This window comes from Panthera uncia, chromosome X (genome assembly GCF_023721935.1).
Source record: "Panthera uncia isolate 11264 chromosome X, Puncia_PCG_1.0, whole genome shotgun sequence".
Taxonomy (NCBI): Eukaryota; Metazoa; Chordata; class Mammalia; order Carnivora; family Felidae; genus Panthera; species Panthera uncia.
Window position 1 is genome coordinate 35,582,185 of NC_064817.1, and position 15,948 is coordinate 35,598,132.

A 15,948-nucleotide genomic window follows, 5' to 3' on the forward strand; every position below is an offset into this window, starting at 1 on the left:
TATAAAGGTTAAATAATGTAACCAATCCATTTGTAATTCTATTGGGTCTACCTTCAAAATAATTCCAGAATCTGATGACATCTCTTTACCTCAAAGCCACCATCGCTTCTTGCTTGGATTATTCCAATGACATCCTAAATTCTCTCTATAGCTTCCGTCTTTTTCCGCCCAACAGTCTGTTTTCAGCGCAGCAGCCAGAGCAATCCTTTTAAAATATGTGAATTCATGTCATTCTTCTTTTTTGTAAGTTTATTTTTATTTATTTTGAGAGAGCCCATGCACGTGAGCAGGGGAGGAGTAGAGAGAGAGAAGGAGAGAGAGAATCCCAAGAAGGCTCCATGCTCGGCACAGAGCCCAATGTGGGGCTTGATCCCACCACCATGTGAGATTATGAACTGAGCCAATGTCAAGAGTTGGGTGCTTAACTGACTGAGCCACCCAGACACCCCATGTCATTCTTCTAATTGAAAAATTTCCAGTGGTTTCCAACCTTACTCGGAATGCAAGCTCACATCCCACTGCTGCCTCTCTTGTGACTGTCTCTCATCACTTCACTGCAGCCACACTGGCCTTCTTTATGTTCCCTAAAATACATCCACAGGTATCCTATGGGGGCACTACCTCACTGCCTTTGGGTATCTTTTCAAATGGGGCATTGTGTTTATAAAGGTGTAATGGATATGCCAGGGATCAAGCCCAGGACCTCAGACATGCAAATCTGCCCATCTTCTTTTAAATGGCATACCTCAGCCTCCATCCCATTGCTCTCTATCACCCACTTTTATTTTTACTTTATAGAGCTTGCCTTCTTTTTCTGTGTCTCACTGACAAGAATGGAAATTTCATGAAAGCAGGGATGTTGTTTTGGTCATTGAGGTGGCCTCATCCCCTAGAATAATACCGGGTACATAGTAGGGGCTCAACCATTATTTGTTGATCTAATTAATAAGTTATATAACTTTTTAGGCACTTCCCAACTCCTCTCTTAGAAACATAATACTTGGCGTCTTTTCGCCATATTATTTAATTAACATGCAGTGCTGGACAGACCCTGGTTTCAGCTCTACACATAAAGAGCTTGGAAGTCTTCACTCCTGTCCTTATGAAGAGAAAAATCTAGACACACTGTAAATCACCAACTTTTCTTGGACCCGCTAGAAAACTGAGTTTCCTGGGCAAAGCATCACTCAGAAATCTATACAGGCAGGAGCATGCAGATAGTCACAACAGGGTCTTCTCCATAACAAAGACCCACTCTCTGGGGGAAGAGATGTTTCTCCTGGAGCCTCATCTGTCCTGGGGAAGAACATTCCTCCCACAGGAGCCAGGCCCCTCTAGTTCTTCTGAGTCACCTAGCAGGGGAAAAAGCATAGTCAACAAGGGTCAGGACTTCAAGGAAATAGATTGTGAGTGCTGCAGTCAGTAAAGGAGTAGGGAGCTGTGACGAACAGCTATGCCACTGGAGAAATACTTATAAAGGTTAACGATCTGAGACACAAAACCACTAAAACACTGAGATTTAAGCAGAAGATTAGACAACCTAACCTCTCACATACTTATCACCACACCCACAGGGCTCCAGTATAATAAAGGTGGATTACAGTTGAAAGAGGGGCAAGACAGACTTTCTCTGAGAGAGAATACTTTGGGAAGTGTCCTTGTTTTTGTCTTGGGGAAGGACACTAGAGGATTTTGAAGTCTCTGGCACCTAGAGTCCAACTTCTAGCCAGATTAACATTAGTCCTCACACTAAAGACCTCTTTACCTCAATTACTATTACCCAATACAACGACTGGTGTTCAACAACATATTATAAGCCATGCATAAAGACCAGATAAAACACAGTGTGAAGAAATAAAGCAATCTTCAGAGACAGACTCAGATATGACACAGTTGTCAGGATTATTAGACAGGGAATTTAAAGTAACAATGATAAATATGTAAGGACTTTAATGGAAAAAGTAGGTAACATGCCAGAATAGAGGGATTATGTTACATATAGATACGGAAATTGTGGAAAGAATCAAATGGAAATGCTAACAATAACAAGCATTGTAACAGAAATAAAGAATACCTTTGATGGACTCATCAGTAGATCTGACATGGCAGAGGAAAGATTCAATGAGGTTGCAAATAGGTTAACAGAACCTTTTCAAACTGAAATGCAAAGAGACTAAAGAATGGGAAAAAAAAACAGAAAAGAGGTATAGGACAATTTTAAGAAGTGTAACATACATGTAATCCAGGAGAAGAGACTGGAGTGGAAGAACAATTTGAGGTAATAATGGCTGAAACTTTCCAAAACTAATGGTAGACAGGAAACCACAGATCAAAGAGGCTCAGAAAACATCAGGAGGAAAAAATACCAATTTCTCAAGCAAAACAAAAACACAAATCCATACTTAGGTACATCATATTCAAACTGCAAAAAAAGAAAGAGAGAATCTTCAAAAAAGCCAGAAAAGTTGGGGCAGGAGGAGTGGAAACCCTTCACCTAACCAGAAACAAGGATAAGAATTACAGTGGCTTTCTCATCAGAAACCATGCAAGCAAGAAGAGAGTACAGTGAAATATTTAAAGTGTTGGAGGTAAAAAAAAAAAATCACCTACCTAAACTCTATATCTAAAGAATGTGGAGAAGAAATAAAAACTTTCTCAGACAAACAAAACCTGACAGAATTCATTGCCAGCTAACTTGCCTCGCAAGAAATGTGAAAAGAAGTTCTTCAGGCAGAAGGAAAATGATATAGGTCAGAAGCTTGGATCTACATAAAGAAAGGAAGAGCAAAGGAGAATAAGTAACTGAAAATACAATAAAATCTTTAATTTTTATTCTTAAATAATTGAAGTAGTACTGAGTGATCATAACACATGAATAAATGAATGACATCTGAAGTGAAATGAATGTATGACAGAAAAGTTACAAAAATGTGAGGAAAAGATTGGAAATACTCTAGAGGCTTAAGGTACTTGTGCTATACGTAAAGCTTGTTCTTTAAAAGATCAATGAAATTGATAAAACTGTAGCCAGGCTCTAACCAAGAAAAAAAATAGAGAAGACACAAATCACCAATATCAGAAATGAAAGAAGGACCGTCACCACTATCTGATCTCATGGACATCAGAAGGATAATAAAGAGATACTACGAATAGCTCTATGCCCGCACATTTCTTAACTTGGATGAAATGGATCATTTCCTTGAAAGACACAAACTACCAAAACTCACAGAAGGAGAAGTAAGTAATCTGAATACCCCTATACCTTTTAAAGATATTGAATCAACAAATAATAACCTTTTACAAGAAAGCACCAGGCCCAGATTATTTTACTGGTGAATTGTACCGAGTATGTAGGGAAAAAATGATACCAATCTCTGTGATCTCTCCAGAAGAGAGAAAAGCAAGGAATACTTCCTAATTCATTCTATCAGACCAGTATTGCCCTAATACTAAAACCAGATAAAGACATTACGAGAAATAAAAACTACAGACCGATCATCTTTCATGAGCAGACATGCAAAAATCCTCAACAAAATACCAGTAACTTTAATCCATCAGTGTGTAAAAAGAATCATATACCATAGCCAAGTGGGATTTATTCCTGTTATTCAAAGCTCATTCAACATTTGAAAATCAGTTAATGTATCCATCATATTAACAGACTAAAGAGTAAAAATCATACAATTTTACCAACTGATGCAAGAAAAACATCTGACATTAAACAATACCAATTCTCTGCAATCTCTTCCAGAAAATAGAAGTGGAGGGAGCATTTCCTAATGCATTCTGAGGCTACCCTTGCCCTAATACCAAAACCAGATAGAGACACTACAAGAAAGAAAAACAACAGATTGATATCTCTCATGAACAGAAATGCAAAAATGCTCAACAAAATACTAGCAATGTGAATCCATCAATGTATAAAAAGGATTATGCACCATAGCCAAGTGGGATTTATTCCAGTTATGCAAGGCTGATTCAACATTTGAAAATCAGTTAATGCAATCTATCATATCAACAGACTAAAGAAGAAAAATCACATAATTTTATCAAGTGATGCAGGACAAGAATATAACATGATAAACACTGTCAGCAAACTAGAAATAGAGGGGACCTTTCTCAACTTGATAACGTTTACAAAAAAAAATCTACAGGTAAAATAATATCTGATGGTAAGGAGACTTCTTCCCTAAGATCAGGAACAATGCAAGGATGTCCTTTCTCACCACTCTAATATCATACTGGAAGATCTAGCTAGTGAAATAAGACAAGAGAAAGAAATAAAAAGGTATACAGATTGGAAAAGAATACATAAAACTGTCTTTATTTGCAGATAACATGATTATCTATGTATAACCAAAGAATCTACAAATAACCTCTTAGAAATAAAGTAGAGGTTGTAGGACACAAGGCTAATAAATAAAAGCTAATTGCTTTCCTGTATACCAGCATTGTACAAGTGAATTACTAGTTACATCAGCACCCCCCAAAATGAAATACTAAGGTTTTTCAAACAAAATATGCATAAGATCTATATGAGAAAAAAACTACAAAATTCTGATGAAAGAAACCAAAAATCTAAATAATTGGAGCCATACTCTGTGTTCATGGATTGGAAGACTCAATATTGTTAAAAATGTCAGATCTTCCTAATTCAATCTATAGATTGAATGAAATCCCAAGCACATCCCAGTAAGTTATTTTATGGATATCAAAAACTGGTTCTAAAGTTTATGTATGGAAAGGCAAAAGATCTAGAACAATCAAAATAGTACTGAAGAAGAACAAAGTTGGAAGACTCACACTACTTGATTTCAAGACCTATTATAAAACTATAGTTTTCAAGATAGGGTGGTATTGGCCAAAAGATAGACACATACATGAATGGAACAGAACAGAGAGCACAGAACTGGTTCTACACAAAAATGGTCAACTGATCTTTGACAAAGGAACGAAGGCAATTCAATACAGAGAGAATAATCTTTTCAACAAATAGTGCTAGAACAACTGGACATCCACAGGCAAAAAATGAACTTCCACTCAAACCTTACACTTTTCACAAAAATTTACTCAAAACGAATTGGACTATAGACTTAAATTTATAATGAAAATCTATAAAACATCTAGAAGAAAATATAGGAGAGAACCCAGGTGACTGTGGTTTTGGTAATGCCAAAACATGAAATTGGTCAATTTGACTTCATTAAAATAAAAAATCTTCCTCACTCCAAAAGATACTGTTAAGAGGATAAAAAGACAACCCACAGATTGGGAGAAAATATTTGCAAAATTCATGTCTGATAAAGGACTTCTATCCAAAATATACAGAGAACTCTTTAAAAAAATTTTTTTAATGTTTATTTATTTTTGAAGGAGAGAGAGACAGAGTGTGAGTGGGGAGGGGGCAGAAAGAGAGGGAGACACAGAATCTGAAGCAGGCTCCAGGCTCTGAGCTGTCAGCAAAGAGCCTGACACGGGGTGTGGGGCTTGAACCCACAAACCGTGAGGTCATGACCTGAGCTGAAGTTGGACGCTCAACCGACTGAGCCACCCAGGTGCCCCTATAGAGAACTCTTAAAACTTAATAAGAAAGCAAACAACCTAATTTTAAAAAAAATGAGTGAAAGATTTAAACAGAGATCTTACCAAAGAAGATATACAGCTGAAAAAAGGAGATGAAAAGACACCTGCTATCATTTGTCATTAGCGCGATACAAATGAAAACAATATGATACTACTACAGAACTATTAGAAAGGTTCAATCCAAACTCTGACAAAACTGGTGGCTAGGATATAGAACAACAGGAACTCTCATTCATTGCTTGTGGGAATACAAAAAGGTCCAGCCATTTTTTTTTTTAAGTAAGCTCTAGGCCCAACATGGGGCTTGAACTCATAATCCTGAGAGCAATAGTCACGTGCTGTACCGACTGAGCCAGTCAGGTGTCCCGGTACAGCCATTTTTGAGGACAGTTTGACAGTGTCTCACAAAGCTAAACAAGAGTCTTAACATATAATCCAGCAATCATGCTCTTCGGTATTTACCCAAATGATTTGAAAATTATGCCCACATAAAAGCCTGTATGTGAATGTTTATAGCTGCTTTATTTATGCATAATTATCAAAAACTAGAAGAAAACAAGATGACCTTTAATAGGTAAAGGAATAAACTGTGGTACATCACATAATATAATATTTGGCAATAAAAAGGAATGAGCTATCAAACCATGCAAAGACATAGATGGACCTTCAATGCACTTCGCTTAGTTAAAGAAGCCATTTTACAAGGTTACATTCTGTATGATTCCATTTATATGACATTCTGGAAAAGGCAAAACTCTAGAGACAGTAAATAGGTTAGCAGTTGCCAAAGGTTTAGTGCGAGTACAATGGTGGGGTTGGGGGAAGCTTGAATAGGAGAAGCAGAGGGGAATTTTTAGAGCAGTGAAACTATCCTGTATGAGACTATAATGGCAGATAAATGATATTATGCATTTATCAAAACCCATAGAACCACAACCCAAAGAGTGAACCTTGATGTATGCAAATATTAAAAAGTCATTTAGCAGGTCAGCGAATCCCAGGATGGAATGCAGAATATGACAAAAGAATCTAACTGTATTACAAATGTATTAAACAGCATAACCAAAGAGGGTGGGGAGAAATGTACTAAGCTAATGAATAGAGTCTATAAGACTAAAAGATAAAAGGAACTGTATATAAGCACTATAGTTGATAAAATTGTTTCCCATTAGGATATTGGTTAACAATTCTGAAACTACTATACATTTATACTGGGATTAAGCAATTAAGCAAATGGATGGTAGATGGCTGGAGCCAGGTTTCTCGCTGTTGAAGTGAAAAAGTTATAGGGAAGCAAGGAAAAGTAACTTGAATAATCCACGTGGTAATGGATTGGATTTGGAAACATCAGTATGAACTCATGTTTAGCTTAATATAGATACAGATGATGACACATAAAAATATTTATAGATACGTGCACACACAAGTTAGTATACACACATATATTTCCTTGCCCTGTCTGTTGATAAGGCCTAGAAGCAACAATTCCCCAGTGGCAGTCATCACACCCAGAACCCAGGTCTTGGTTTGTAGCACCATTCTCCAATAAAAGGAACCAGAGCTCCTTGAGAAATGGCTGGTTCTAGGACTGGAGTAGGAAATATGCAGATGATCCTAGAGCATCTTTTACTGCGAGAAAATAAGGAAGTGTTCAAGAAGATCCACAATGATGGTGATATGTCAAAGAGACACAGGAACCAAGTGAAAGAGCTCTGTGATGGCTAAAACTGTGATGATTTGAGGAACAAAATAAAATAGTATTGGATTATAAACCAGAGTATAAAATAAATATCCACGAGTCCATACTGACATGAGTCAACAATTCAGTACATAAATGGGGGAAATAGACAAATATCCCATGCAGAATCTATTTCAAATAATTCATGTAGATACTCTGCCCTCTTATAGGCATAATCCTCCAGTCTCTAAGTGTGGGCTGCGCGTAGTGACTGCCTTCCAAAGAGTTCACTGATAGAAGGGGGGAGAGAGGAAATAGGGTAGAGAAACCTGATAAACAGTAGCTCAGCGAGGTGGTCAAGGTCAACATCAACAGTGGTAAGTCATGTTGATAGTTGCTATGACACCCCGAATATGATATGATGACATTGGTGCTTTATCTCTGTGGTCTTCTTCCCCCAAATTTATAATCCCTCTCTACTAATGAGAAAAACATCAGAGAAATCCCAATTGAGGAACTTTCTACAAAATATCTGAGCAGTACTCTTCAAAACTGTCAAGGTCCTCAAAACTAAAGTCTGAGAAAGTGTGGCAGCCAAGAGGAACCTAAGGAGACATGATGATTAAATAGAATGTGGTGTCCCAAATGGGATCTCAGAACAGAAAAGGGACATTAGGTAGAAACTAAGGAAATCTGCAGAAAGTATGGACTTTTATAAATAATAATCTATCAATATAGGTTCATTAAATATGTAACACATTAATGATAGGGAAAACTGGGTGTGGGGTATATGGGAACCTTCTGTATTATTTCGGCAATTTTTCTCTAAGTTCAATACTATTCTAAAATGTTTAAAAGTTTATTTAAAATTACAATGTTGATACAGAACTTTCAATTTTTTTAGGTGAGACCTTTATTTTTGAGCACAAAGCAGTGTGCTCAAGAATCTATTGCTGAGGCAGAGAATTGGAAATTCAATACACTGGTATTATTCACTAAAGCCCAGATTTTATCAGCAAAGTCTTCTCATTTTGTTCCTCTGCCTTTATTAGCATTTGCAACACTCTCAATTTAGCATCGTTTGCAATGTCATTACCATACTGGTTATTTCCTCTTCCAGATCATTAAGTTAAAATAGACCAACTCTGATACCACACCCTGTGGCAGTTCTGAGACCTTGTCCTCAAATGGCTGCAAAGCTATGAAGTTAGAAACCAGCTAAATAATAATTATCTGCAAATGGCAATTTCCCAACCTAATTGGTTGAATTTCATTCTGCAGGTGGTGATATTAAAGCAAACACTTTCCTGCTGTCCAAACAGACACGCCGTGGTTCTGAATTCTGATGGAAAGGTAACCAAGTGAGCTTGTTGTGGCGTTATTATTTGTCACTCTCCAGGGCTAATTGTTTATATCTCAGAAAGCTGGCTGTTACCAGATCATATTTCACTGACCCTCCTTCATCAGTTTGTACTATCTTCCTGTGTGTGGACTGTCTTTGTTTAAGGTTTCCCCATAGTAGAAACTAAACCATGTGTCTATTACCCACTACTTTCTTCCTGTGGAGTCACTAGCCGTATGGGCAGATGTACCTCTCAATTCATTTTGCACAAGTGAACATATTCTTGTCACCAGGACCCAGATCAGGAAATGGAACATTATCAGCACCCCAGAAACCCTCTTGTGCCACCATCCAGGCTTCACCCTCCACCACCACTTCCCAACCTCAAAGAGTAATCGCTACCCCAATTTTAAAACCATAGATTCATTTTGACTGTTTTTTTGCATGTTTTAAATGTGTAAATTGAGTCATAAGTTATGCGCTCTTTTGGGCCTGACTTCTTTTGCTCAGCATTTTGTCTGTAATAGTCATCCATTTGTTACGGGTAATTGTAGATAATTCCTTCTCATTGCTCTATCACATTCCATTGAGTAAATATACTTCGGTTTGTTCAACTGCCGATGTGCATTTGGGTAGTTTCTAGTTTTTGGCTTTTAAGAGCAGTACTGCTATTTAACTTTCTAGTTAGTATGCATCTTTGGGTGACTATGTGAATGCATTTTTCCTGGGTGATGTTTAGCTTTAGTAGATACATGAGACGATGAAGTGTAAAGTACTTGGAGCTTAAATTCAGATCAACCTGGTTTTACATTTCAGCTTTATGACTTCCTAAGAACATGGACAATTTACTTAACCTCTCTTGCTCCCTTTTTTAAAGTCTTTCAGGGGGTGGGGATTCAAATGGTCCCTGCCTCCTAGGGCTGCTGTTCAGATTAAAAGAAATAATATCTGAACAAAATGTAATGCAGTGTCTGGCATAGAAAAAGTACTCAATAAATGTCAGCCATTGTTATTTATAAATATCATTTATTGAAAAGTCGCTCAACATTACTTAAGCTTCACACAGAGGTGAAATAAACAGCTTATTTATAGATTTTTCTTAATTGTAGGATCCTGAAAAAATGTGTGCAGACTGCATAAATACTATTTAGACTTCTCCACTCAGCTACACCCCAACTATTGTTCCTCATTCTCTCAAATTCTGAGCACACAGGGACATGCCTGCAGCTAAGCCTTCTCCATCCCACAGGCTCCCATGAAAGCTGAACATAAAATAAGGGAAATAAGTCTTCATTTCTGTCACAGTTTCCTTGCGGAAAGAATCGAAAGGATATTTGATACCTGGGACTCACTGCCAAATTTGTATCCATTTGGAACTTTTCATCTCTTCTAGATTATTCAGACCAGATCTTTAGTATTAAAAATATATTTCACAGTACAAATACTACGTTGAAATAGAATGCCACACACAAGAGATAGTCTTGTCTTCTTTGTGGAAAAAGGAACTTTTTCCCTTTCAATAAAAATAATTCATGCTGTCTATAAAAATATAGAAAGCCTACAGAGGAGCATTGAGAGAAAAGTGAATAATATTTGTAATCTTATTGCCCAGAGATTTCTGGGTATTCTTTGAGAATTCCCCATTACAAAAATGTGGAAAAAAAATTTAAAACATAGAAAAGCAAAATGAAACAGCAAATAAGAAATCACTTGTTCTCTCCCTCTCTAACTTTTTTTTTCCTCCCCCTCCCCCACAGTCTTCTGTTAAGTTTCTCAGGATCCATAAGAGACTCTTAAAAACTGAGAATAAACTGAGGGATGATGGGGGATGGGAGGGAGGGGAAAGTGGCTGATGGGCATTGAGGAGGGCACCTGTTGGGATGAGCACTTGGTGTTGTATGGAAACCAATTTGACAATAAATTTCATATTCAAAAAATAAATAAACATTAAAAAAAAAATAAATCACTTGTGATGTCACTGTTCTGAGATATCTCTGTGGCTATCAGAGGTTGCTGTTTTTATTTTGTTGCTTTCTTTCCCTTCTCCCCCCCTCAAAATAATAATGTCATACTATAATACTCTTTTGTAGCTTTTTTTTTTTTTTACCTCTTTTGTATTGCTTGATGTGTACAAAGTATCAAAAGACTTGGAGTGCCTGGGTGGCTCAGTCGGTTCAGTGTCCTACTTTGGCTCAGGTCATGATCTCATGGTTTCTGAGTTCAAGCCCTACATCAGGCTGTGTGCTGACAGCTCAGAGCCTGGAACCTGCTTCAGATTCTCTATCTCTTTCTCTCTCTGCCTCTCCCCCACTCATGCTCTGTCTCTCAAAAATAAACAAACATTAAAAAAAATTTTTTAATATCAAAAGCCTGATTTTTATTTTTGCTTTCATCTAAAGCCTGAGTTTTATTTTTATTCTTTTTTAAAGCCTGATTTTTAATGACTGCATAACATTCCATCTTATGACTCATTTGCTTAACAATCTCCTGGCTTTGAGTATTTAGTTCACATTTTTTTCATTATTATCAAGAAGCTTAAGAAGAGGTTCATTGTATATATATGTGTGTATGTATATATATATATATATATTTTTTTTTTTTGCATCTCTGATTGTTTCCTTACAATGATTTTCTAGAAACAGAGTTACTGATTCAAAACCTATGCACTTTAGACAGTGTTTGATAACGTTTGTCAAATTGCCTTTCTAGAAGTTTTACCATTTTAATAGCTACCGTCAGTTTACAGGAGGACTATTTCATCATGCTTTTGGCAGTATTGAGCATTATGATTTTAACTCTTACAAATGTACTAGGAAAAAAAATGAAATATTTCAGTGTTTTTATTTCTCTTTGATTAACAGTGAGGTTGGGTATTTTTCAGCTATTTTCCATTTTAATTTCTTCTGTGATTTAGTTTTTTAATATTCTTTGACCATTTTTCATGGTGTATTTATGTTTTTCTCACTGAGATGCTAGCTTTTTATATGTTAAGTGATTTTTATACACTTTTTATATTTTTTACTATGTTAAGTGGTTAATCTTTGTTTTTTTAGTTTATTATTAATATATTTCCTAGTTCATCATATGACATTCATAGTGTCCTTGTACATAGAGAAATACAAAAATTTTAAGCCAAGAACCAAGTCTTTTTTTAATGTAATCATGTGATTAGTTGTTCACAGTATGATGTCTTACATTTTATTTAGATGTAGAAATCCCTTGTCAGTCAGAAATTAATAAAATTATAATTTATAGTTAGTTTATGCCTTTAAAAAATAATTTTGTTCTTAACATTTGACTCCTTGGTTCATCTGGAATTTTCTTGACATATTGAGATTATATCATGAAATAGCGTTCTAACTTGGTTTTCTCCAACTAGTTCATTTTCTAAACCCCTTCTGTTAAATAACATCTAATTCTATTTCTTTGTGATTCCTTCTTTACCACGTTTGAAATTAAAATATATACTAAGGTATGTTTCATGGTTATCTATTTGTTCCCACTGATCTTTTATTTATGTGATAAATCTCTATTATGCATCTATACCTACTGTGTCTTAGACCCTGCTGCAGGCACTGGGACATATAAACTCTATAAGTTCAAGTCTTCTTATCACTTCCTATTTTTTTTCCCACTTGCTTCTTAACATCCAGTTAATTTGAAAGCCTTTGAACCGTAGGAAACAAATCTTCTTTTTCCACTCATTCTTCCATGACACTTTTGCCAGGGCCAGATGGATTATAGGGTCTTGATTGATTGGGAAAAGCAATCGAAAAATGTTTTACTCCTTCCCTTTCACCTCGATTTAGCTAAAGCAGAAAGTTTCTTTTTCAAGATGCAGCTATGGTAACTGAGAACATTAAACCTATAGTCAGAAACCCTGGGCTGGTGATGTGATTATATACCAACTTCATGGCTTTAGAAAAATGTCTTTGCTTCTTGGGCCTCCGGCTTTCTCATCTTTAAAATGGAATTAATTGGGGCATCTGGGTGGCTCAGTTGGTTAAGCGTCCGACTTCGGCTCAGGTCATGATCTCAGGGTTTGTGGGTTGGAGACCGGGTAGGGCTCTGTGCGGACTGCTCAGAGCCTGGGAGCCTGCTTCACATTCTGTGGCTCCCTTGCTCTCTGCCCCTCCCCCACTTGTGCACGTGCCTTCTCTCTCTCTCTCTCTCTCTCTCTTGCGCGTGCGCGTGCGCTCACTCTCTCTCAAAATAAATAAATAAGCATTAAAAAAATAAAATGGAAGGGGCGCCTGGGTGGCGCAGTCGGTTAAGCGTCCGACTTCAGCCAGGTCACGATCTCGTGGTCCGTGAGTTCGAGCCCCGCGTCAGGCTCTGGGCTGATGGCTCGGAGCCTGGAGCCTGTTTCCGATTCTGTGTCTCCCTCTCTCTCTGCCCCTCCCCCGTTCATGCTCTGTCTCTCTCTGTCCCAAAAATAAATAAAAACGTTGAAAAAAAATTTTTTTTAAAATAAAATGGAATTAACTGTACTTGTCTTACAGGAATCTTTGAGGATGAAATGAGAATAGGTATTAAAATTCTTTGAAAATTGTAAAATGTCTTGAAAATATGTATTATTATTGTTATTTTTAGTCAAACTAACGTAAAATCGCCTGAAAGCAGGGCTCACATCGTGCTGCCTCTCTGATCCTTTGTCTATTAACACTGTTTATTTAGTACCTATACTCATAGGGAACCTTCTGTAAACACATCAATACATTTCCCTGCTCAGGTAGATGCTGTTCTGATATGACCTCATGGAAACATCCTTTGCTTAGAAGATCTAAGTAAATAACTCATTATTTGCTATGGATTTCAGTTGCTTTTAGTAGCTTAGACAAGCATCCTGCTATCCCCAAGTTTGGGGACCATCTTGAATATTGTTTAAAAGAATAGACAGGATCTATAAGATAATACATTAAGCCATTGACATTTGACAAGGATACCTCCCTAAACCCTCACAAATCTCCAAATTTGCACATACTCTGATAGCGTATGCTTTCCATCACTGAATGCACTAAATGTGACTAAAATACTTATGGTCGTATTTTTGGTGATTGTATATGTCTCTTGGCCCCTTGGTCTTGAGTCAAACTGGTTGGACTTTGTTTTCCCTTAGAAGGTGGTCTTTCCTGTTAGCTCCTTGACCTGCCCTTAAACAGATCCCTGATTTGCTCGAATGCTGAATCCAGGATGACCAGAGCTTATGCCCAATTGACATCCCTGCTCAAACTTGAATCATTTCTACCAGGAGGACAATTCAAAGACTTTGCAAAGTGGGTGAGGCCAAACGAATAGTTAGGAGGTTGAGGAGACTTGAAAACTCCAGCTGAAAAAAATGGGGAGATGGAGTTCATCGGGCCTGTCAGGGTTTCAATCTCATTTTACAGACGTGAAAAAATAAGACTCGGGGATTTTGAATACCTTGCCCAAGGTCAAAGAGCTTAAAAGGTCAGAATTCCAAGCCCTGTTAGAATCTGTATGTCACATTCCCAACTACCTTGTTCTATGGTAATGTCAAAGACTCTTCTGGGTCTCAGATTTCTCCTGCTTAGGTGCTCAATAAATGTCCAGATAAATCAGGAATTGTGGGGAAAAATTTGTGCTTGTTATGTAATTGGAAGGTAAGTTTTATTCTGCTTCAAATATCTCTGTGAACAATGGGGAGGCTTAAGCAGCTGGTAAGCAATTAGGGTTCTGGACAGCTGAGTTCCACACTGAGCAAGACAGGCTGGCAAGTGGCTGTGAGGGCGGGGCCTGGCTGCTCGGTGCCAGCGCTATCTGGCAACTTGGTGACCCCAGGATTCTGATCCCTGCAGCCCCACCGCACCTTCACTACTATGTTTGATTAATTCCTGCATCTGTCAGCGGACATGCAGGCAATTGCAATCTTCATGCTGATAGCATTTTCTCTTTAGAGAATTCTGGAATGAGGAGGGCCGGCTTGGAGCCCTGTCTAAGATTTAATTTTGTTAAGAACCAGAGAGTTCTTTTCTGTGCCTCTTCTTATTACCTGCTTGGTCTGTTAAAGATACAAAACGTGCCTCTCGATCAAAAAGCCACTTCCCTACACGTGCCTCATTGTCAGGGAGGCCTCATCTCACTCATCTTATTCCTTTACTTAGAGTAAAGGATGTAGGTCCATCTTCCTGTCCATCCAGCCCTCCTCTGGGAGAAACAAACAAACAAACAAACAAACAAAAAACAAAACCCTCTCAAGACTTCCCTTCATTCAAATTTGGAGCCACAGACCTCTTCCAAACATGGAAGGGATTATCTATCTCCCATTGGGATTCATAGTTTTTATTACTGTACATTAAATACACATTGTGGCCAAATGCTAAAAGGCCAGTGTTAAAAATCATATTTGGTCAAAGCTAAAGCCAAACGTGAAAGCCACTATCATAAAATGAACCTCCAAGTCATAAGGAGAAATCTGAAAATGTACTGAAATATTTATTATTAAAAATCTAATATTCAACTTTTACAAGACTGACATTGTAGATTAGAGATGGCATTTTCTCAGGTGCTCTGAGCCGCTTGATTGATTGTGTGATCACTATAATGTATATTTGTGATACCGAAAGGATGCTCACTGTCAAATGAGGCTGGGGGATTAGCAAGATATTTTGAGGCTTGTTCTATTAATATAGGATTCTGCTGGGGTAAGGCTGCCATCAGATTATTAAGCCTTCTTTCCTTTCCACTAGCAACCAACTAAGGCTAAGGTGGTTTCTTTCTCATCTGTTGGACTTGAACTTTGGTCATGGTGAGGCATTAATTGAAGCAATCCCCCTAAACGAAGCTCTGTGAGTTTCTTGAGAAAGATGCTTTCTTAAATGTTCAGACACACGGGGCGCCTGGGTGGTTAAGTCGGTTGAGCTTCCAACTTCAGCTCAGGTCATGATCTCATCATGATTCGTGGGCTTGAGCCCCGCGTTGGGCTCTCTGCTGTCAGCGCAGGGCCCACTTTGGATCCTCTGTCCCCTTCTCTCTTTGCCCCTCCCCCACTCAGTGCTCACTCACTTGCGCTCTCTCTCTCTCTCTCTCAAAAATAGATAAATATTTATTTAAAAAAATGTTCAGAAACAGTCTTCTATATTATTTGGTTTAATGGTATAAATTGTAGCACTGAAAACAATCTCTTAAAAAACAGGCTTCTGGGGCGCCTGGGTGGCGCAGTCGGTTAAGCGTCCGACTTCAGCCAGGTCACGATCTCGCGGTCCTTGAGTTCGAGCCCCGCGTCAGGCTCTGGGCTGATGGCTCGGAGCCTGGAGCCTGTTTCCAATTCTGTGTCTCCCTCTCTCTCTGCCCCTCCCCCGTTCATGCTCTGTCTCTCTCTGTC